This window comes from Lissotriton helveticus, chromosome 7 (assembly GCF_964261635.1).
Source record: "Lissotriton helveticus chromosome 7, aLisHel1.1, whole genome shotgun sequence".
Lineage (NCBI taxonomy): Eukaryota > Metazoa > Chordata > Amphibia > Caudata > Salamandridae > Lissotriton > Lissotriton helveticus.
The window spans coordinates 1,891,843,181-1,891,851,805 of NC_136068.1; positions in this window are offsets into that span (position 1 = coordinate 1,891,843,181).

Genomic DNA, 8,625 nt, shown 5'->3' on the forward strand with positions numbered 1-8,625 from the left:
ATGAGTTTTTATTATGCCTGAACTCAGAATGTTAAAAAAATCTTTTCGACAGGGTGATTTTTACATTCTGTGTTTGAAAATACCTCTTGTAGAAAGTAGGTATTTTCTTAGCATCCAGTATGCCTTTGCTAGGTTGTGTATGCCATGTCTGGTTTGTGGGTGACAGGGGGGCTGGAGGGGGCCTTGGCTCCAGTAGTCTGATGGGTTAGGATTGAGTCTGAATGGGCCCTGCATTGAATAGAGAGTAGGGGGAGGAGATTGCCTTTCACTTGCCTGAGCCTTCATAGAATAGAGAGTAGGGGAGGAGTTTTCCTTTCAGCTACCTGGGCCAGGTCTGCTTTCAACAAACCTGTCTCTACCTCCTGCCAGGAAGCTGCACCAGAGAGGACAGAACTGGTTTAGGCTGGGTACAGACACTCTCCGCCCTCAGAGAACAAATACTTTTTTGGGTATAACTATTGGGGCCCAGACACCAGAAATTTGGAACTCTTTTGGACTAAGAAGACAACCAAGAAGAAGAGCAGGAGAAGCTGTGAGGGGGAACTACCAATTTGCTGTGCACTTTGCTGTGTTGGCTTGCAGTGGCTGCTTCTGTCTTCGGCACTGAAAGGACTGGACTGAACTTTCTGCAATCTACTTTTATGAGTTTCTCCAAGGGCTTTAGGGCTCTCAGGAACAGCAAAGATATCAAGCTCTTCTGCCCTCAGCACTGGGAACTGTGTGTTTTGTGCTGCAACAGAAGATAAAGCAACCTGACGATGTCTACGATGCCGCTGCCGTCTCCTTGTCCCAAAGGCACCACAGAGGGCACCGCCACAGCACATCACCGGGACCCTGGTCTCACTGACGACACCTGCTGATGCCGCCACCGAGCCACTGCTCGCACCGCAACCTGTGGGCACCGCACTCCGCATCGCGTAGCTTCACGATGCCACCTTGGTATCCTTCACGACACCACTCCACGCCAGAATCGACGATGCTGCTTGCACCATGGTTCGAGGGCACAGCTTGTAAAGTTGCACAACACACTGCCATCATCCCGCACTGCAGCTTTGGCCTACCCACGCCAGTGCCATCGACTCCAGTTCGTCAGCCGAAGACAGCGCTTCCGCAACGACGATGCTGCTGCTTGCACCACAACCTGCCAGCACCGTGACGAGCACTGCATCCACTTCGCATCACGACCCTGGTCTCACCAACGAGGCCATCCAATGCCGCCACCAAGCCACTGCTCGCACCGTGACATGAGGGGATCCCACGCCTCACCTCTGCCCTTTGCAGAGCAGCACCTGACGCCTGCCGACGCCAGCACTCCTGACTTCAACAAAGAGGAGTTAGATCTGCAACACGTGTGACTTTGAGGACCCCAACGACTCCTGCACCGACCTCCGGAACCGGCACCTGTGGACGCCGTGCTTTTAGAAGCTCAATGAGAGGTCAACAATGCCCTGCATTTCTAAAAGTTACTGTTTGCGGGTCTTCCTGACACCATAGCTGGCCTGCGACGCTGCGATCAGCCGGAACTGTTTGGATTTCTTTGCTCACGAAGCCGGGATAGCCCCGGACAGAGCTATCGACTTCAAGGAACTGTTTTTCAAGGTTGTTTTGATAACTGATGATTTTTAGGTAGGGTATTGTGGATTTTTATCATTTTTGGTCTAGTCTTAAGTATATAAAAATATTGGATATTTTTCTAAACTGGTGTGGTGTCCTTTTGTAGTGCTTACACTGTATTACTGTTGGTTATGTGCAAATGCTTTGCACACTGCCTTTAGAATAAGCCTGACTTCTCGTGCCAAGCTACCATGGGGGTGAGTAGGCATTTTTTTAGGAGTGTAACTCCCTTATCCTGTCAAGGAAGAAGGATCCCTATTTGGACCAAGGTGCAAACCTTTGCCAACTAGAGACCCCCATATCTAACAAACACCAATCCATTTATAACAATAATAACAAGAATCGTCAAATTGTTCTGATACAGTGACGATGTGTAGTATATCAGGGAAGGAGATGAGTCGTTGTTAAATGAGTTTCATACATGACTCAATAACGCTATCCAGACAAAAAATTCAGTCTGTTATACAACAGAAAAAGTTTAGCCTTCCTAGATCTTGATCTAGATCTTGAAGTTAAATCATCACCAACAGGGTTAATTATGACCCTTCACACCAAAACAACAGACAACAACAATGCTCTCCACTATAGAAGCTACCATCCCATAAATGTGAAAGAAAATGTATCATATGGATAGGTTTTACGTACCAGACATAATTGCAAAAGAAGTGATTACGAGCATCATGCAGTACTACTTGTTGAAAAACTGAAAGAAAGAGTCTACCCCAAAAAACGTAACACTCCATGAAGTGGGCATGGTATACAGCCTAAGAGCATCAAAAAGCATAAGCCACCACCAGAACGCATGGTGTGCGTGACCACATTTGGACCACATACTAACTCCTTCAAGAAGATTATCAGGAGCAACTGGCACTTAATAGAAGGTTCTATAAGAAATATAGAGCAACAGTTATTTTCCCTCAAAGGGAATTGCAGTATTGGGCAACAAGTAGTTTGTGCTAAAGAATTGGAGACAAGATGACCAGACACATGTCACTCCATGCTCAACTTAAAACCAGTACAAGGAAATCACAAGTGGGGTAATTGCTCAGTATGCAGTTCGACCATTGAAGGTACCACCTTCACAGATGGCCATATTAGTTGGCAACATAATGAATTTACTAACTGTAAAAGCAGAAATGTGGTGTATGCCGTAGTATGTCCATTGCAGAAAGAAGATATGTATCAGCAAAAACAACCAAGAGTTCAAACTTCAAACAAAGAATCGTACAACATCGCTTCCGGATCAAAAATAAAACACTCAGGGGCATATTATCAAGGGGGTTTATCTCAGCTTTTTTGGCTTTAAAAGCCAAGAAAGCGGAGATAAAATTATCTCCCTATTACCTAGCTGTCGCTAACACCAGTTAGCGACAACTAGTAGGAGATAGCGACCATCTTGGGCCCCACTTTGCATGTCAGGGATATTTATCACTAATGACATGCAAAGTGGGCGTGCCAAGATGTTAGCGACTGGAAACAGTCGCTAACATCGCTATCTCCTATTACCAACTTTTGGAGATATTCACGCTAAGCACGAATATCTCCAAAAGCTAACACCTGCCCCTGAGCAGTTCTTAGCCATGTTATCCAATGGGAGGTGGATAACATGGCTAAGAACATTAGCTCGGTAATGCATGAATATCGCTGACTTTTCAGCGATATTCATGCATTGCGGCCGATTTTTATCGCATTTGCGATAAACCTTTGTAATACCAAGGTTTATTTGCGATAAAAATCGCCGCAGCTCAGCGGTAAATTTTTGTCTCTAACCAAGCAATAGCGATAATTATCGCTATTGCTTGGTAATATGCCCCTCAGTGCTCCCATGGTGAACCATTTTTAAAAAAAATGTCATACTGATAAACACTTCAAGGAGACAGTATTATGTGCCATCATACCCAGTCCTTGAGGGGGTGACCTGGAAATGTTGCTATTACGAAAGGATGCCTACCTCATTATGAAATTTGATACAGTCTTAAAAGGGTTAAATGAGATGTCTGAGATCGCTAGAATATAGATACAAATTTAAACTTCCAGCTGTGGAAAAGCCACCATACATGTAGGGACTTACAGCCTGATTCATGAAAAACGGGATTTGCGAGTCTCAAATAGCGACAAATTGCGAATCGCTATAGAGAAATCGCAAATCGGAATTCATGAAGATTACCGATAATAAAAAGCGATTCGCACGCGGGTGCAAATTCCGTTAGCGATTAACGATAATCGCAGAAAAATCGGTATTTCCGGCTACTCGCGTCGGGATTGCGAGATCGCTAATACACGTGATCGGGAAAACGGGAAGTCGCTTTTCGAGCACAGTCATGACATCACAACCAGGAAGCAGCCAGTTCCCACCCCCATTCACCACAGTGAGGCAGACCTCGAGTCAGCAACTGTGAGAGCTCCTGCTATCCCATTTTTGATTCCTACTCTACAACAACAGTGCTGCCATGTCTGAGGAAGCTGTTCCTGGCCCCTGCAACACCACAGGGCGGAAGAGGAAGCTGAAATTCTCAGAACAGGAGCTGGAGCATCTGATAGAAGGGGTGGTGGCCAACCACTCCAAACTCTTTGGCAAGGACTCCAGGAGGGTGCCGGAGCAGGAAAAAAGGAGGATCTGGCAGGGAATAGCGTCCACCGTCAACTCCGTAGGTGTGGCCGATAGGTCACTGGACGAACTGAAAAAAAGATGGTACGACCTCCGAGGTCGTGCCAAAGAGAAGGTGGCGGAGCGCCTTGGAGAGGCATCGGGCACTGGAGGGGGAGGACCTACAGTCCCTCCAAACACAGCCTTGGAGGACCAAGTGGAAGACACGCTTGAGAGGGAGGCGTGCATTGGATTCACGCGTCTGGACTCATCCCGCCCCACCCAAGACACCCAAGGTAAGTGGCATGCGACTGCGACCCTGTCCCTTATGAATGTCCATGACCATATAGGCTCCCATAATCTTCCATAGTCATGCCATTGTTGCACATCAGGTAATGTATTCAGATAATAGGAGTCAAGAGGGACATAAAGGACTAGATCGCCCTCCACTCAGTCAAGCAATAATCATAAATTGACCCAGTCCTCAAGGCAAACAAAAATGTAGAACTGTAAACAGCTATAGATTGTCAAATGATCATTCTAATTATATATCTAATTATAGAGATTATTGCTCTGTTTCAGTCCAATGCCAAAACTTAAAAATAAGCCCGTCTCTGATAAACAAATAACCCAACAACACAGTACAAACATCCACTAGAAGGACAACATTAGAAAAAAGTGTGAATAGCTAGATGACACCTCACGGGCACACCACCAATGGGGACCCCTGGTTGGTACTCACCAGGTTGGCCCTGTTCTCATCATCGGTGTCAAATAGCTTAACGTAAACGTGTCCGAAAACCCAAAGTAAAAAGAAAGACAGTGAATGGTGCAGTGTACGCAAAACGTATATGTGACAAAGACTAACAACGTTCAACATATAACACACACAATACTGCGCAACAAGATGCAACTATCTCTGTATTTATATTTTCTTGTCGCTTACAGTAAACACGTAATATAAAAGGGGGGTATGAATACTACCTATCGATTCATACTCAACCTGCAGCCGACATGTTTCATTGCCTTAGGTATTGTATCAGGCAATTTCTTCAGGGCAAACGAAAATTTAAGGTGCCACTGCCAGCGATACTGTGCTTTAAAATGCTGTAAATCAAAAAAATAGAACACATATATATGTATATATGTAGACATCTGCCGGTAGCATTGCTGTGTATTTAACACTACATTGCACCTAGAAATAGACAAAAATGCTTGTTACCTGGGGGGCACCTTTAGCTTTCATACCATTACCAATATGGCTCTGTGAAACTCTTGGACCCACTTCCGACCGGTAAGTGTGGTCTTGCCTCCCTTCTATATTCATCTAACGGAGAGAATGAAGGGAAAGACGCCATACGGGCGCATATTAAAATCAGCCTATCTAGTCTTACCGCCTCAGCATTATGTTGTCCTAGAACAGCATGTTTACCAGTGGAGGGACTTCAAACGGAGTCTTCTCGGCACCGGAGCGCCGAGGCTAAGACGCGCGGTATATTTACCTCGTCTGGTTTCCGCGTTGTGTGGCTCTGATTGGGCCGTGCTGTCACGTGGGTAGCCCGCCCCTGATTGGACTTCCAGATCATGTGACTATACCAACTCGCGGGGTTCACCGGTGTCTGCACCTCATATTTCATTTATACACTGGCAATGAATTACATTTTTGTTCGGCGGGGCAATGATAAGGACAGATCAAAGCGTGTTCGGCGGGGCATATAAAGGATCAAAACGTACTACCGATCCTAAGGCACATGCACCACGTGATAGGCATCAGAAAAGGCGGGGGCCATCTTGGAACGGTATAACTTCACATAATGAAGCTATAGCTGTATACAAGGAGGGGCAAACATATGCCCGTTAATTATCACCCACCACGCTTTTTTCATAAGCCACTGTTACCTTGAGGAGACCCTCATTAAAATTGGATATAACCATTCTGTTCAGATTTATAATGAGTAACTAGTGTGATAGAACCTCAGCGTCAGGTGAATAGATGATTTCAGTATTTACAATTAAAAAAATTTTTTTAAACTGAACATCATCAGTGAGGACTATCCACAGTAGGTATCTGGTGTAAGAGTTTCTGAAGACACCTTGTGGCAAATAGGATAAGGAAGATGAATAGTTACAGTGTGTTATGAATATCATCGGATTTTAGATTGTTGAGCCAAAGAACAACTATATCATCGTAACTTATTCCATTCTAATAATTCGTTTAGTCCTTGCTGTTCGCTAGATTCCTGGTAAATCCAGCGTGCTTCTTTAGTTGCCAGACGCTTTTCCATGGACTGTGCCTCGCCCACCACTCTTTCCAGCACTACCCATGTAAAGGAGTGCTTGTTGCGATGACAATGCTGCACTAACTTTGTAGTCAGTTTGCCCTGTCGTATCGTGCTTAAATGCTCTTGGATCCGAAGCTTGATTTTGCGTGTCGTAAGGCCGATGTATTCAAGGCCGCACTCACAACTCAATCTGTAGACTACATTCGTAGTGTTGCAATTGCTAAAATGATTTAACGTCCAGATTTTTCCGGATTTTAGCTGAATGGTATTGCATTTTCTCGTGATATGGCACACAGAGCAATTTCCACAGGGATAGTGGCCATTAGGTACCGTCGAGGTTTCTGGCAGTTTTTTCTCTATCATCCTGGTGTGAACCAATTTGTCCTTTAAATTGGGAGCCCTTCGAAAAGCAAAACGGGGTGGCGGCATCTTATGGTCTTGCGTGCTAAGGAGCGGCCAGTGTTTTCTGATAGCTTGTCGGATCTTCGTGGCCAGCGGGTCGAAGGTCATGACCACTGGTAGACACTCAGATTTTTCTTTTTTATGTGACTCTAAGAGTGCTGTCCTTGGTGTATTCAACGCCCTTTTATTAGCATGACGGATTATTTTACGTGGATAGTCCCGGGCTTGTAACCTGCTACTTAGGTCTTTAGCTTGTTCCTTATAGGCCTCAGTCGTTGAACAATTCCTCCTATACCTCATGAATTGGCCCACCGGGAGATTGTCCCTGAGTGCTCTAGGGTGGTAAGATTGGTAAGCCAGAAGGGAGTTTCTATCTGTCGGTTTTTGGTGTACACTAGTAGCAAACTTTCCTTCTGAGGCCTCAATGTCCAAGTCTAGGTACACTGTACTTGTCTGATGGTAGTTCCAAGTAAAACGCAGACTCCTGTCTTGCGTGTTTAACCAGTTAAGAAACTGGAGGAGACGATTTTCTTCTCCTGACCAGATGAGGAGCACGTCATCGATATAACGTCTCCACAGACGTAGATGTTCTTTGAAAGGATTATTATCTGAATCGATGACGTGCTCCTCAAACTGCCCCACATAAATACATGCCACACTCGGTGCCATCGTAGCCCCCATTGACGTCCCCTTCACTTGGAGGAAGAGCTCGTTTTTATAGCCAAAGAAATTTCGTGTCAGGGCTAATTCTACACATTGTAGAATAAAACTCTGTGGCGCATCATAAAACCATTACTGAGAGCTTTAGCTGTTGCTACCAAGGCCGCTTCTTGAGGAATGCACGAGTATAACGACTCGATGTCTATAGTCACGATATACTCAGTAGCAGGGTTGTAGGTCATGGAGTCCAGACATTTAAAATATCCGCGGTGTCTTTGACATAAGAGGCTTGGGTAATTACGGATTCGCGTAGGTAGTAGTCTGCGAATTGGGACAAGGGTTCCAGAATTGACTGGATACCCGACACGATAGGCCTGCCAGGGGGTGGCCTGGCAGGCTTATGTATTTTTGGGAGGACATAAAAGGCCGGAGTCCTCGGGTTGGTGTTAATGAGGAACTCCGCCTCTTTTGCACTTATCCATTTCTTTTCTTTTGCATTGGCAACGAGTTTAGTAATGATATCTTTCAATTCTGGTGTTGGGTCTCTGGCGAGAGGTTGATAATTAGTTCTAACATTTAGGAGTCTTCGCACCTCTGCTTCGTAGTCTGATGTGTTTAAAATTACAATAGCGCCGCCCTTGTCCGCGCTCTTGATGGTTATTTTGTCGTTGTTCTGCAAGGATTTAATGGAGTTCCAATTTTCTTTCGTCATATTTCTGAAACCCATAGATTTGTTCTTGTTTTCTATGTCTTTAATTTCTTCCAGTACTTTGGCTTCAAACACTGCGGTTTCTGGGCCGAGCGTTGCAGTTGGGGGGCAGAAAGTAGAGGGTTTTCTTAAGTTGGAATTAAAACCTCTGCTTTCTTCAGTTGGTTGCTTACAAAAGAATTTCTTAAGTTTGATACGGCGCATTGTTTCGTGGAACTCGGTTCGGCATTTGAAGGCATCGTGGTTCGGTGTAGGCACAAAGCCTAACCCTTTGTTTAACACATCCTCTTCTTCGGTAGTCAGATGATGGTCAGATAGATTTACCACGATGCTCGTCATAGTGGTTTCTTTCCTCTGCTCCGCGTCATTCG